Raw genomic sequence first — 15,802 nt, 5'->3', positions numbered from 1 at the left:
ATGTGGCATTCATATACAATGTATAATATGAATTGTTGATATTTGATACTGGTAAACATCTTTCGTGTAAATTCAAAAAGGATGCTGACAAAGCTTCTCAGGAGTTTTCCAAAGGGCACAAAGAGCAGAACTTCGGTCAAGGCACAGCTTATACTTAGTGCAACTAAAAGACGTGTGTGGTGTATTTGTGTGTGTGTGTGTGTGTCCTAACCTTTGTTTACGTGGGTGTGCTTGTGACTGTCATTTTCATTTAGAAAGAAATTACATTTCTGCTTTGTGTGTAGTAATTAGCATATTTTTCATTTGTGAAGTAACTGTGTTCCTCAGGCAATTACATCAAGCTCCACATTTATTTCACATATGGGACTATATTGCATTCATTTAGGGAAAAGGCACCATTTTAGAAGCTGCAAAGCTCCAAGGGGGGCTGACACAAGCAAGCTGTGATGAAACAGAAACAATGATGACATAGGTGGGATGTGGCAGCGTTAACTGTCTCAGTGGAGGAATATCTCATCTATTTTTAGTGTAACTTGAAAATATGAGGGTATAGATACAAAAAACTAAACAACTACCCAAGATTTTTATCAGAGGAGAGGTTTATAGTTCTTTACTTGATACTATAAACCTCTCCTATAGTTGAGTATTTGTAGAATGGATGAAAAACCCAAACTGTGTTAAACTAGTTGTTTCCAGCATGCATAGATCATATCTAAATTAAAGCATGATGGTGTAGGTAAGCCATCATATAACCTGCTGGTTCCCAACATTTGTTGCATTGTCACCCTCATCACAGGTGTCATATTTCTATGAGCTCTGAGTAAAGTGATGAAGTAATATTCTCTTCTCAGATTGTTTCACTTTAACATTTTTTTAATAATAAAGAAAAAACATAATTTTGTGCTAAAGAAATGTGTTTTTCTTCCTCTTTTGGACATGCAGGTGGATCCTTCACTTTGTGTCATGGATCACAGGCTACCTGACTGGTCAGCCACAGTATGTCAGACACTGCTGTGAAGTGTCTGTGGTGTGTATCAGCAGGGTCCAAGAGGCTGAGTAGAGAGGCGCTGTGAACTGGTTTGTTGAGTGGTGTGTGGGCTAAACCTCCTGCAGCTCGACATCACCAAAAAAAGAGTTGGAAGTGGACTTCAGGAGAGAGAAGAATCCCCCATCCCCTGTCTCCATCAAAAGAACGGACTTAGATGTGGTGGAGGACTACAAATACCTGGGAGTCCAAAACCGCTCATCCTCTTAATTCCTTTCGAAGGAACACAGGTGCAGCCTCAGCAACAGATTTTCTCCATGTGGCCAACAGCCTGTACAACTCCTCTCTCAGTGCTGGACACTGACAGGTGTTATTATCTTGCACTGTCATCAGGTATCTCCAACTCAATCCACTGCTGTTAACTCCTATTGCTGCTGTTGATGTGTGACCTTTTCTTTCCATTCACATTCCATATTTCTATGCTTTTAATGCAATAGTACAGCACATTTCTGTCCATTTTTGAATGCTTGGAATTTATAACAAAGCACTTTTAGTCATACTTTGCAGCATCATTTGTAATTTGCACCTAATTTCTTCTACATATATTTTTTTTTTCTAATGCTGGCAGCACAGCTCTAGGGATGGCAGGGTTGTTGGTCAGTCCACCACTTTGACCCAGACTGCAATATTTCAGTAACTATTAGATGGATTGCCATGGCATTTTTACAGACATTCATTATCCCCAGAGGATGAATTGATGATGCTCTGATTTTTTTTATCTAGCGCCATCATCAGGAAAATTTCAATTTGTCCATTACTTTGATTTATGACCAAATACCTGCAAAACTAATGACATTCCCATCAACCTCAGCTGTACTTTGTGTTTGGTGCCAATTGTCAAATGGTAGCATGTTAACAGGCTAAACTAAGATGATGAACATTGTAAACAATATACCTGTTTAACATCAGTCTGTTCACTTTGTCATGAGCATGTTAGCATGCTGATATGAGATTGATGCACCCTTGGCAGCTAACAGCTTCCATAAATCAAGGTACAATAGAAAAAGCTGCCCTTAAACACTTAGAACATGTGTGGTCCCCTGGTTTTAAATTCACAGACATTCATAATGTTTCAAGGACATTGTTGCCTCAAGCCTCATTAATTTTGGACTGTCAGCAACGGAGCAACATTTTTTTCCATATTGAACAGGTCTTAAGTGTCAAACTCAAGGAAACTGAAGTAGTTCAGAGAATGAGAAGAGCATTCACTTCTTCAAAAGGATCAAGAATTCAAAACCAGTAAACCCACACACATTGTACCAGTATGAATGGCACAATGAAACAGTCTCTTTTTTCCCTGCCCTGACTTGCTTCTATTTTCACACCATCCCCATCCGCTCTCATAGCAGTAACAGCTTCAAACCTACACAACAAATATCCATCCACATGAGCAGTCTGTCCGTGCCTCTTCTTTTTTCACATTATCTATTCAAATGTGCTCGCCTATTCTGTCTTTAATATTCTGAAGTGGCAAACCTTCACAGGCTCTTTATTCTTTATTCCTTCTTGCATTTACTTTATTGATGGTGCTGGTGGTGGCAGGTAATGATTTCAACAAACTATGATTGCCTTTTTTCTCCCCAATGAGCCTTCTTTCCAGGCAAGTCATATCTTTTTCCTATTTCTCTTTTTTTAATATTGTTCTATCGGGTAATGAGAAAAATTGCAGTGATGGCAAACACTCATGAATACAACAACAAATTCTACTCCAACAGCAGACAAACACAAACACGGCAGTCAAATACTGATTGAAAGTATATAAATGGTATTAAATTCCAATTCGGACAAATACAAAAATATGAATACATCCTCTATTCTAAAACCAGGATGAGTGTGTTTCTTTATGTAACTCTTCCATGATATAAGCCTTCATTAAATGGCAGCAAATAGTCCCTTAAACACAAATACTCTCTGGTTGCTTTTTTAGAATAACACAGCATCTCTACAGTTACTTCTCCGGGGCCATGGAGACAGAAGGAGGGAGTAGTTTAAATCATGGACTATTTAAAACACAAGCAGATAGGAAGCTTGCTGAATAGTTGGCAGATATTTTCTAAATCCTAGGCAATGAAAACAGTGAGCTTGGGGAGTAAGACAGAAGGACAGAGGGAAAATAAAAATGAGACAGAGAAAGAACACTGATGTTGAGAGAGATTATGCCAACCAGAAAAACATGGGGAATGTGCCTGCAATTAAGAAATTTAATTTATTTTATCACGCTAAATGTAATATTTGTAATCTGCACTTTAATAAAAGCCCCACATCCCAATTAGTCATCTTATTAATGCAACAACTTGCAACTTGTGTGACATCTTGTCCAAATTTGCAAATATGCTGCAAAAAAGTCCTCTTAGATGAGAAACCACAGAAAAAAAAACTTCTATTACATCATCAACAGATCAGTTTGATCACGAAGCCTGCAAAGAAACAGCTGGGGTTTAAATCATGTTCACAAGGTCATTAAATATTTAGATTTTGCTTAATGAATGGGTTTTAACATCGACCTCTAGTCCACTGACAACACTGGCAGCCCTAAAAGCAAGAGCAAAAGCCTGTCCACAAGGTCATAAGAAAACCCACACACTTCTCCACCTCCTCCTCCTTACAAGCCAGATTCCTTGCATGGACGATTGCAGATGTGTCAGACTAACAAGCCAGCACTGAGTGAATAAATCATCAAACAAGTGTACATAGGATGGATGAGGTTCCACTGACATGAAATGTAGGTTAGCACTGTTGTTAAATAATGTATTCTACCTCATGGGGTTGAAATTATGGTCACTGGTTATGAATTGTTTTTTTTCCTCTGGAGATATACTACACTGGGCTCCTACAATGTGTAATTTCTTGCTTACCATGACAGCATGAACTTTGGCCTTGTATGCATTGTCTTACATACATACAGGTAAAATGCCACAATTCTATAACAACCATAACACAGCATAATTCCACCCTTGTCACCCCAATAATTATGTCCATATACTAGTAATGTGCAAAAGCAAATACATTTAAATGGAAACATAATGTTGCTCTAATAACATTTCTAATTAACATATCTGCCAAGTTGCAAAAGGTTCACTGACAGTGACAACTTCTCTGTGGAGGAAAAATTTACCACTTTCTTGACTGGAAAAGCAATGCATGAAATATAAACTAGACAGCAATTACATTTCCTTCAAAACATTTGGGAAAACAAATTTGTAGTATATAAATGTTATTTCAAGGACTCTCAAACCTGGCAGAGACAACTCTGTACAATTGGTGCTTATTTTATTGAAAACATTTTTATACAAATGTCTATATTGTGAAGGCCCCTGCCAGTCTGCTACTAACAGTCTCCCTCTCCTTCCCTGGAGGTACCTGTTTGGTTATGTTGCAGCTTTAGTTCCTCTCCGGTTCTTTCCCTTGTTTACATGCACCTCACAACACTCACAGACTATCTCCACTCTCATACACACCCTACACTACTGATTCCACTGAGCTCCACTCCAGGTGCTTTTGTACTTGTGTCATGTATTTAAATAATCTCAGTTTGTTTAATAAATTACTTTGTTCAACTTTTGAAAACAGTGTGTCTCCCATTTTGTCATGGCGTTACGAACCAAGTTGTGACAAATTGGGGGCTTGTCCTGTCCGGATTAATTTATAGTTATTAGTGCTGTGCCCGAGTATGGCATTCCATGTGAATTAGGTTGTGTCTCTTGATTTGTTTGGTGCATTTGAGTATGCACTGATTAGTTGATTTGGTCCTGGTGCATGTTTGGCCAGGTTGGGTTCTGTTTTGTTTGGAAGGTGCTTAGATTTTGGGAGGCGCACCAAATTTTGCAGCTAAGGTTGAAAGAAGCATTTGTTCTCTCCTTGGGAGGTGATTTGTCATGTTCTGAAGAGAAGGTAAGTGTTTCTATCTCAGGGCACAGTGTTTTGGAGTTTTCTCTGTTAGGCTTTTGTGGTGTTTCCCCTTTGGGTTGAGTCAGGTTTTTTCTTCTGCTGCAGGGGTGACCTCTTTTAAAAGTATTTGTGATTTGATTGTTTTGGAAAAATTTAAGAATTCCATCCTAGAGAGTATCGCTACATGTTTGAACAAACATAAAGTTACTAATGTTCTGGAAGCAGCAGCTTTACCTGAGGATTATATCTTGACGCATAAAGGTAATTTTGGAGATGCATGCCCCAGTGATGTATGCCAATATAAAAGTATGCCAGTGTCAACATCAAATGTGGCTAGAGGCTCACATACTAAGTCTGATCTGGCGCAGACTTGCCATTATTGTCAAGGAATAGGTCATTAGAGGGATGAATGCCCTGTCCTCGGGTCTAAATCTAGCTATTTGTGCGATGTCAAATCAGGCTGTCAGGGTAAATTTGCTCCTGCTCCTGTGTTGCTCTGCTGTAGCATCTCACACTGTGTGGAGCCTGACCATGATGTGGTGGAAACTGACAGCTATGATGATTTTAAACCTTTCATCACTGAGGGGTTTGTATCAATGTGCAGCAGCAAGGTAAAGGTGCCGGTTGGCACAGTTGTGCGTCCCACACTGCCCATTGAGGGGGTGGCTTTAATCCTGGGTAATAATCTAGCTGGCAGCAAAGTTTGGCCTGATGATGTGCTCCTCCTGTGGTTACTGCTATGCCACTCTTCTCAGTGGAGCCAGACGAGAGCACAGTCAAGCACTCAGAGGTGTTGTGCTGAGGTTGAGTCATTTCCAGCTGTGCCAGAGCCAGGTCAGAGTCCGGATTTGGAGGTTGTGGTTTCTCTGTCTGATCTCTCTCTGTCTGTCTCCTGCAGAGTTGGTGGAGGAGCAACTCGCTGACCCATCTCTTGCTGGGATGTTTGATCTTGTTCATCCAGTGGGCAAGATGGAAAGTGCTGGTTAGGGATATTTTCTTCAGGAGGAGCTGCTTGTAAGGAAATGGGTGCCCTGCGGTGACGGTTTTGTGGGTAACCCTATTGTTCAGGTGATAGTGCTGACAAAATTCGGTGATGTGGTTTTGAAGGTGTCTCATGACCAAGCAGGACATCTTGGTGTGCGGAAGACATGACCGCATTTTGCAGTTTTTTTGGGTTGTTTTTTTTTTTTGTGGCCTCGGTTAAAGCTGCTTACATCAGAACTTGTCATACCTGTCTACTCACAGGAAAGTCAAACAGGAACATTAAGCCTGCTCCCCTAGTGCCAATTCTAGCAGTGGGTAAGCCTTTTGACCATTTGATCTTAGACTGTATGGGTCCTCTCCATTGCTCCAAGGCTGGCAGCATGTATTTGTTGACCATAATGTCTCAGAGCACAAGGTATCCTGCTGCTTATCCATTACACACGATAACCATCAAGTCTGTGGTGAAGGTGCTCACCCAATTCATTTCTATTTTTGTCATTCCTTCAGTAGTGCAGAGCAATAAAGGTTCTTCACTTCTTGCATGTTTTCACAGGTTCTGAAACAGTTGTGAATCAAACACCACTGTGCATCTGCGTACTACGCACAAAGTCAAGGTGCATTGGAGTGGTTTCACCAAGTGCTCAAATCTCTGTTACGTGCCTACTGTAGGGAGATGGACCGAAACTGGGAAGATGGTTTGCCATTTCTCATGTTGTCTGCCAGAGAGGGAATACAGGAGAGCACAGGTTCTGCCCAAACGACCTTGTGTTTGGGTACACTGTGCGTGTGCCACTTGCAGTTTTGCAGACAGATTGGAAAGAGGCTGACCTGCCTGTAAATCTTTTGGATTATGTGAATGGGTTTAGGCAGTGCCTTTACACAGTAGGTGAACTGGCAAATGCACAGTCAAAAATGAAAAAACTTCATGATCTCAGAGCAGAGCATTGTGAGTTCAGCACTGGAGATCAGGGTTTGGCTCTCTTCACTATTGTGGGCTCTCCATTCCAGGCTAAATTTATGGGTCCTTACTCTATTGTGAATAAATTGTCTGAACAAAACTATGTCATTGCAACTCCTGAATGCAGAAAAGTTACTCAGCTGTGTACATTTCTTGAAGCCATATTACTCCCATGCTGTGTCTGAGGCTACTGAACCATGCCATGCATAGGGGGTTTCAGGGTATAGACTAGTTCTGCTCTTTTGGTAAGGGCAAGGTAAGGTGCCCTGGCACTTGCTGTGACAGAGCGTGGTGGAGAGGACATCCAGGGCTTGAATAATCCTGTTGTGTGCGGTCGGCCAAAAAATTCTGAACCTCTGCGTAATTTGGATGCATTGGTGGGGCATTAGCCTGAGTCCAGGCATAGTGAATGGGATGACCTGATTAACAAATATCCTTTTTTGTTTAGGGATACATTGTCTTGCACTCATGTGCTGGAACATGATGTGGGGGAGGCTAAACCAATTTGGGAGCATTTTTTACAGAGTGTCATCTGAAAAAGTAGAGTACATGTTGGAAAATAACATTGCTGTGCCTTCCTCCTCCAGTCGGGCATTTCCAGTCTGTTTGTTGCAAAATCAGATAAAACTCCACGTTTTCAATGACTGCCGAAAAGTAAACAACATCACTAAGCCTGATTCTTTTCATCTGCGGCACATGGAGGACTGCATAGATCAAGTGGGTCCTGCTAAGTTTGTGAGTAAATTTGATTTGTTGAGGAGGTATTGGCAGGTCCCACTCTCTGCACATGCATGTGAAGTCTCAGCTTTCATTACTCTGTCTGGGCTGTACAAGTATACAGTCATGAGCTTCAGACTCAGAAATGCAACAGCAACATTCTAATGTCTGAACATAGCTGTCTCAGGGTTGGAGGAGTGCTCGGTCTATTTGGACGATGTGGTGATTTACAGTGACTCATGAGATGCGCATGTTCGGCAGATTAGGGCTCTGTTCGATTGCCTGGCCGAGGCACTTCTCACTGTCAATCAGGCCAAGTGTGAGTTTGCCAAGGCAACCGTGACGTATCTTGGCAGAGTGGTTGGGCAGGATCAGTAGCGTCCCGTGTTTGAAAAGGTGCAGGCAGTGGAGAAGTATGCTCCCCCCACCACTAAGAAAGATTTTATATGGTTTCTTGGCCTTGTTGACTATTACCGCAACTTTTGCAAGAATTTTACCACTGTGGTTGTACCGTCAACTGACCTGCTTAAAGTACGGCAAAATTTGTGTGGTACCCCAAGTGTCAAAGTGCATTTGCAAATCTTGCAAGATCTTGTTGTGTTCAGGCACTGCTCTGGCTGCACCACATCTAGATGATCCTCTCAAGCTCCACGTGGATGCCATTAATTTGGGTGCTAGCACAGTTTTGTTGCAGGAAGGTGAGGATGGCACTGATAGATCTGTTTGCTACTTCTCAAGGAAATTCAATTCCCATCAGCTTAACTATTCAGTGTCTGAGAAGGAGGCTCTGGCTCTGATTTGGGCCTTACAGTATTTTGAAGTTTACATTGGCTCAGGGGGTAGGCCAGTGGTGGTCTATACAGACCACAACCCCATGACCTTCTTGAACTCGTTGCACTGTCCTAACCAGAGGCTGATGTGCTGGTCTCTGTTGCTCCAAGCCTATAGGTTGGATATTAGACATATTGAGGGCAAAGATAATATTGTGGCAGACGCTTTGTCCCATGCCCCAGTGGGTTAATTTTCTATGCTAACTTTGGGGTTTCCATCAGTGTCTGTTTCTCTCTCTCTCACTCTCTGTCTCTCTCTCACACACACTCACACACTATCTCCACTCTCATGCACACCCTACACTACTGATTCCACTGAGCTCCACACTCCATGTGCTTTTGTACTATATATATATATATATATATATATATATATATATATATATATATATATATATATATATTTATATATATATATATATATATATATATATACACAACAAAACCCAACAACCCCCCTCAAAAAAATTCATCAGCAAAAGTTCACACCCTTCTGAGCTCCCCAGTAATCTTAATATGACATATCAGATTGTAGGAAATTAATCTTGACCCCTAAAAATGCAAATCCTTAAATTTATTCTAAAAACCGTCACACTGTTCTTACATAATACACTCCAAAAAGCATACATTATTTTATGGACGCAGTATCTTAACTAAAGACACAGCCCTTTTTCACAGTTCAACCAAAAAACCAAACAGGAGGTTTTTCTGTTCAAGCTAAGATGGATAGTGGGTCACCGGAGAATACCACCTGGAATGATTATTTTCCTGTTCACCTCACATGGGGTTAGCATTAGGACAAATCCAACAGGAAGTCACTGTGAGTTCATTTCATATCTGTAGCTCGTGTGAGCCTAAAACTTGGAGGCAAAAGGACGAATTAAATTTTTACCAAAAGGAATATGCTGGTTTAAATCAGAAAAAATACTTGAGAGATGTACTGGAAAGCTGTTTGGATGTGGAGCATACTAGATGAATGGCCACTGAGAACATGCACGCTGTTTCATAATTAATGTGTTAATTTGTCCTAATGCATTATGATGAACTTTCAACATTTGCAAATATAAAATACTCACTTTCTTTATAAAACCTAACACTTGCGCTGATTAGGACTGATTGAAATAAAAGCAGGGATTAATTGAGGTTTAGATTATATAATCCAGATAGTGTAAAACAAAGACAACAATGTTCAGACATTTTGTCACCCTGTCACTGAAAACTTTAACTCTTTTCTGACTCACAGGACAATATAGCTATTTCTGCCTGCATAAAACATGGAAGCCTCGCACACAAAAATGTAACTTTTTGCCTCGAGTCAGGAAAATGAATCATTAGTCATCACCTCTTCCAATCGTTTGGTCAACTTCAACCCCCCCAATCCAACCCCCACCCCCACCCCACTTCTCATCCATTATTATGAGCTGTCTACCTTGCCTTATTGCATCCTTAAAGCTGCCACAAATGTTGAAGAAGGGAATATTCAGGCAGGGAAGTAATGCTGGTGTTCACGCTATTTCTGCCACATGTTTAGTGACCTGTACGCCCTGGGCCACAGACACATACACACTGACAATGTATTATATATATCCTACAAATGTTTTGTCATTTTAATCTGAAAAGATTGCATATTGCAAAACATTGCACCGATTATAGGTTTATAGGGTTTTTAGTAGGCACACTAGTTAATGCATCATTTTCGAAAGCATCCTCACTTTTACCTTCTTTTAGTGCCTAAAACTTTTGCACAGTACTGTATATATATTTATTTATAGTTGTGCCTGAAGCCACTGATATAATCACTTGACACTACATGTTTGTGTGCACATCATAGCTACTGAGCATGACCTGTGTAAGTGAGTGTTGGTTGTGCACGACCTCAGAAATTAACATTACATGCCTGTGAGATGCAATTCAGTGCATAACTGGTTGGGGAAGTATCACAAAATAAGCAAGTAAGAATGTGAACAATGATGCTGGAATTGCAGCCGTTGTCTACGCATACACATTGGTAAAAAGCAAGTATATCAGTGACTTTAAAGGCGATCATTACAATCATCCTGGTCAGCTTGAAAACATATTTAGCAGGAATCCACTAGCCTATAGGCAACAGGGTCACTGCAAATTACCAAATCAATAGAACTGTGCTTGCCTGCAGCAACCTTTACGTATGAAGGTGTTGCTAATGTAGAGCATTCTGACTATCAGAGGTTAAAAGAAACATTAGACAAGAAACTGTTATGAATGTACAACTGCATGCCTCACATGATCTCAACAGATTGTGAACATATACAGTATATACAGTTTGGTGCGCTGTAACAGATGTACTATAAACCAACATGCCTCACAGTTACATGAATTCATGCATTTGGTTATATATGTGTGGTCTCAGGGGAATCAGACCCTTTCAGTACCACACTCTCTCCCCCCAGAGCATGCAACATCCTTCCATGCAGACCCTTGCTCCCTTTTAATTTTCCCAGCTTCCAAGCCTTTGAACCAAGTGTTGGCTCATTCATCAATATTTATTTCCCTTTACATCACTTTGATGGTGGAGCCTTTTAAATGTTTAATTTGGTTCAGAGCCATTAAACAGTAATGCCAGTCTTTTAATTCTAATGTATACATCATGGCATAGCCTGAATACAGGCTGTGTGGTGGTGACCTGTATACATCATGGTGGCCTTATTTACTATTTTCTAGATTATGTCCTACTTCAGTGCCAAGCTTAATAGCACTTTTTCACTAAAGCTGTTTATCTGCATGCCCTGCTTTTTAATAGCTACAGATTTAATATGTAAAATCAGTAACATATAATTGTGGTTACCTGGATTTACATATACAGTGCCAGTCAAAAGTTTGGACACACTGTCTCATTCAATAAAATGGGAGGGTGTGTCCAAACTTTTGACTGGTACTGTATGTCAGTCCATTTTATGAAAAGAGTTAACATCCTCAAAGGGAAGATATTATATTATAATGTTGGATGTCTATGTTAAATATGGTCAAAGGTCCAAAAGTTGAGGTGAACATATGTAGAAATGCAGTCAAAAGCCCAGGTTTCAACCTGCTCTGAATGCTCCATTTGCAAAGTTACCTCTACTTCCTCCTCGCCGTTGTTGCTAAAGTTGTTCCACAGGTTGTTCACATTGTCCAGTCACATATTTTGGATCTGATTCCACCTCAGATGTGTAGAGATGTATTTCAGAAGTTTCGATTTTGAGTAAAGTACAAAAAGAAGAAGTGAAATCCTGCTGCTACTGTTTGTTTATGTAGCCTTCCAAACCACCAGAAGTCTGCTGAGACGCTGGAAGCTGGCCAATCAGAACAGAGTGGGCTCATCGGGAGGCAGGCCTTAAGGAGACAGGAGCCAAAACGACCTGTTTCAGACAGAGGCTGAACTGAGGAGCTGCATAAAGAGCCAGTATAAGATAAATACAGAGTTTTTGAACTGTAAATCATGAAAATATATACCAGTAGAGCCCCAGAATATAAATATAGGACCTGGAAATGTGCATGATACATCCCCTTTAAGTCAATTTTGTTAATATAAACCAACATCTCAATGTTTTCAACGTGGAACACACTCTATGCTTAGACCCTCGATTCAGGTTAGTAAAAACTCCACAAAAAAGCCTTTGATGGATAAAAAGGGAGAAACGGGGAGAGCTATAGGAGGGATTAACACTTAGGTGCTGTATACATAAAGCAGACAGAATAAGCAGTAGTAGAATTACAATGTGGAGAAACAGCATGACAAAAATTTGCAAATATAAGTAAATATTAAGTGTAAAACATCTCAGGGGAGTAGTCCGAGCTGTTATATATCTGAGTGCGTGTGTGTCTTTATGTGTGTAAATCCTTCAGGTAATACAATCTGTCAACTGCCTTCCCTGTTTCCCAATTACCTCACGTAATTCCCCAACCCGTGTGAGCAAATCAAACACATGTCCCATTACCTCCCTGTTAGCCCCGCTTACACTTAGTCCCACGTCTCCCTCTGACAACAGTTTTTCTCTATTTATGCGTCCCGGTCTCATTGTGCTCCCCTTGTCCATCACATGATGCAGAAATCAATCGAGGTCCACCATCTTTAAAGTCATTACTGTTGGTAAAATGCTGCTCAGACAAGAAGTAAGATGCTTTTCAGAGGAGGCTGGAGTGACCATACACAGGTGCATCACAGTTAAAGAGGCATTCTACCTATTTTACATGTCATATCATTTTATTAATCACAGGGAGAATTACACTACCTATGAAGATAATAGTTTAATGTCTCCTGTAGCTCTGGAGAAGCTTGGAAAAAGTCAGGAAAATTATGTTATTGGAATAATAGTGACTTGATCCTGGACAATTTTTAACAGAAAGCCTCATTATATAATTTGTAAGGAATTTACCAGTCGGAGAGTGTCTACTGAAAGAGGCTGTCAAGTGGCATTATGGGAAGTTTAGGACCCACTGTTTTAGGAGATTGATTCATATTAGAGACAAAAAGTCCTGGCTACTGTATCTGTGTCGTGCAAGTTATTAAACACTAAGTAAAAATACTAAATCACTGGACTTAACCTCTCATGAACACCTCAAATATAAATGTGATATTTGGCACATTTAGAATCCCTTTTGTAAGAGTTATAAATGTTCAAAATGAAGGCATCAATGTTTTTGGAAAGAATGATTTAGAGTTAGAAAATGCATAACCGGCACTGTATATACCATAGGACTATACTATGAGTCAGTTCAAAGGCATCAACTGGCCTTTGAGCTGGAAATCTGTGCCGTAATTGGATCCTGCAGCTGAACTGATGGGACTGTAAAAAGATGATATAAATCCAGTGATATTTTTAATGTGCTCCAATTTTAATAACATAACACGCCTATTTGAAAAGCTTCTTAATGAAATACTAGAAGCTGGTGTAATAAGTTAAAACTGTTTGGGCGTGTGAAATAAACTCACACATCATTTGACTGATCTTTATTCACACTGTCCTAAAAAGCTGTTTGCTGTTCATGCACGCATTTATGGGACACTGCATATCAAATGGTTTCATTTAAAGAGACAGTGTGCAAGCTGTTTCACATCCTATTTTCATAACTGATCTGCATCATGGGAGGAAAATACTAAATGAGATTTTGTTTTTATGTGCAAGCAGCTTCACATAGGAGCATCCAACACCATAATGCTTCACATTAAGCAAAAGCAAACTCCAAGGCAGTGGCAGGTGATACAGCGGTGCAACACATCACAGGTAGGAGACACTGCTACAAAGTGTCCCATTTGTCCAACACGTGTCACGCTAATTCTTCTATCCTCACAAACTGTATCAACCTTTGTGTTTTAAGTGGGAGGAGCAAAGAAATGATAAAAGATGCATAAAATAAAACAAATAAGAACCCAAACACACTTACCGCGCCCTGAAGCAGTCACTTGAGAGAAGATTGGCACCACTGCAGCTGAGACAAACAGGAGTGAATCGCATTAGCATGGATGAGTGCTGCTGGCGGCCACAGCACTGGCCAGCACTGTATCACATCCTGCCTGTCTGCATATGTGTTATTTAGCCGGGGGCATATACGCATGCAAGTCCTTTTCTGAACCCAAACGTACCGAGGTTTAAGCTGTTTGTTTCAACAAATGCTAAAAATGCTTCAACTCCTACTTTAACATGAGGTGCTCGGTCATAAAAAATAGCTAGCCAATATTCGAAACGTCAAGGTACAATATTCTATTTGCAGTTATACTGACAGGTATGAGAAAATGTGCAAATATTTTATATCCACATTATGAATGCTTCTAATATGCTGTACCTTGAACTCTGACAGTGTTTTTAATAATCTTAGAATATGATACATTCATTTTCAATATTAAGCGATAAAATAGAAAAGCAGCCCTTCCATGTGTAAATGGGTTGGTTTTGAATCTTATAAAACAATAGGAGTGTGCACTTTAAACTACACTCTGAAGCTCCTCCAGTACTGATATGGCAATTGTGTTAAAACATAATTAAGAAGAGCAAAAGCAAAATATCATCTCATTACATCTCAATAATCAGTAGTTCAGCATCTGAGGTACCAGTCAAAAGTTTGGACTTTCTCATTCAAGGGAATTGAAAGGTGTGTCCAAACCTTTGACTGGTAAACTGGTAAATACATGTATCACACATACAATATAATCACATGAAAATCAGCTGGTGTCAGATAGTGAACAAATTGCTTTTTTTGGTTAAATATGTTGCTTATAATTTCTAACAAAAGCACTTTATTGTTTGTATTATGACAAACTAACCTAACAGAGTTTCTTACAACACTAGATAAGCTTACTGCCAGCTTGGTTTCTGTGATCCATAATGTTGTCATTTCTAAACTTTCCAAATGTCACTGCTCTGTAATGCTGGAAACCTTTCACATCAAATCTTTCAAATCAAATCATTGACCAGGATTGTGCCAAAGAGCAGGTTTCCGGATGTTTGCGGACGATACCTTTGCAAACATCCAGAAACCTGCTTCTTGGCACAATCCTGGTAAATGATTTGATTTGAAAGATTTGATGTGAAAGGTTTGAAGTATTATAGAGCAGTGACATTTGAAAAGTTTAGAAATGGCAATATTCCTGAATAAACTTTGCAATGCGGGTAGATGTCTACAAAACCCTTCTGTTAAGGCTTTTGTTGAGACTATATTTGGCATGTTTCATTGTGTTTTATCCACTTTTATGTTACATTTATTGTAAGTTGAATTTTCTCTTTATTACTTGTGTCTTGTGTACCACCAACAACAGCCATTAAAGTATTTATTACTCAGAAATTGTGTGCATGTCCAGTCATGCTTGGACTGCTGGGGCAGGCGTTGTTATCTCACAGCTGTTAAAAACCTGTCCTCATTTTAAAATGGGATGAAAAACAATTATTTGGGCTGTTGGAGTAAATAAAGTAGAGAGGTCTCCTGAGTAGTGTAGATGTGAGTATTTTTATGTGTGTGTGTGTGTGTGTATGTATGTGTGTGTGTGTGTGTGTGTGTTTGTGTGCTAGTCACTTCATTAATGAGCACCTTCCAGGCAGGTTGCTGGGATGAGGACTGGTGCTCTCCTTTCCACAGAGATGAGAAATGATGATGGCAGCCCAAAGTCTAATTATAAAGTGGGTCTAACAAACCAGCCGTTCATACGTCTCTCACAGCTTAATGCCTCTGAGGAGAAAAGCCCGAATTTTCTTTGTCTTTCATGTGTTCTGCTTCCTCAGAAAGGTGACGGTTGGTTTGTCTTGTGCCTCCTCTTCCTCCTCCACCACCTACACGCTGGCCGCTCTCTTCCATGCACCTCCCACAGTGACTTTTTCTCCAAGAAGTAATGAAATCACCAGCGGGTTGTCATGGTTATTACAACACTGT

Source organism: Thunnus thynnus, chromosome 13, assembly GCF_963924715.1.
Source record: "Thunnus thynnus chromosome 13, fThuThy2.1, whole genome shotgun sequence".
In the NCBI taxonomy this organism is placed as follows: Eukaryota; Metazoa; Chordata; class Actinopteri; order Scombriformes; family Scombridae; genus Thunnus; species Thunnus thynnus.
Note: the sequence above shows the minus strand (reverse complement) of the source record.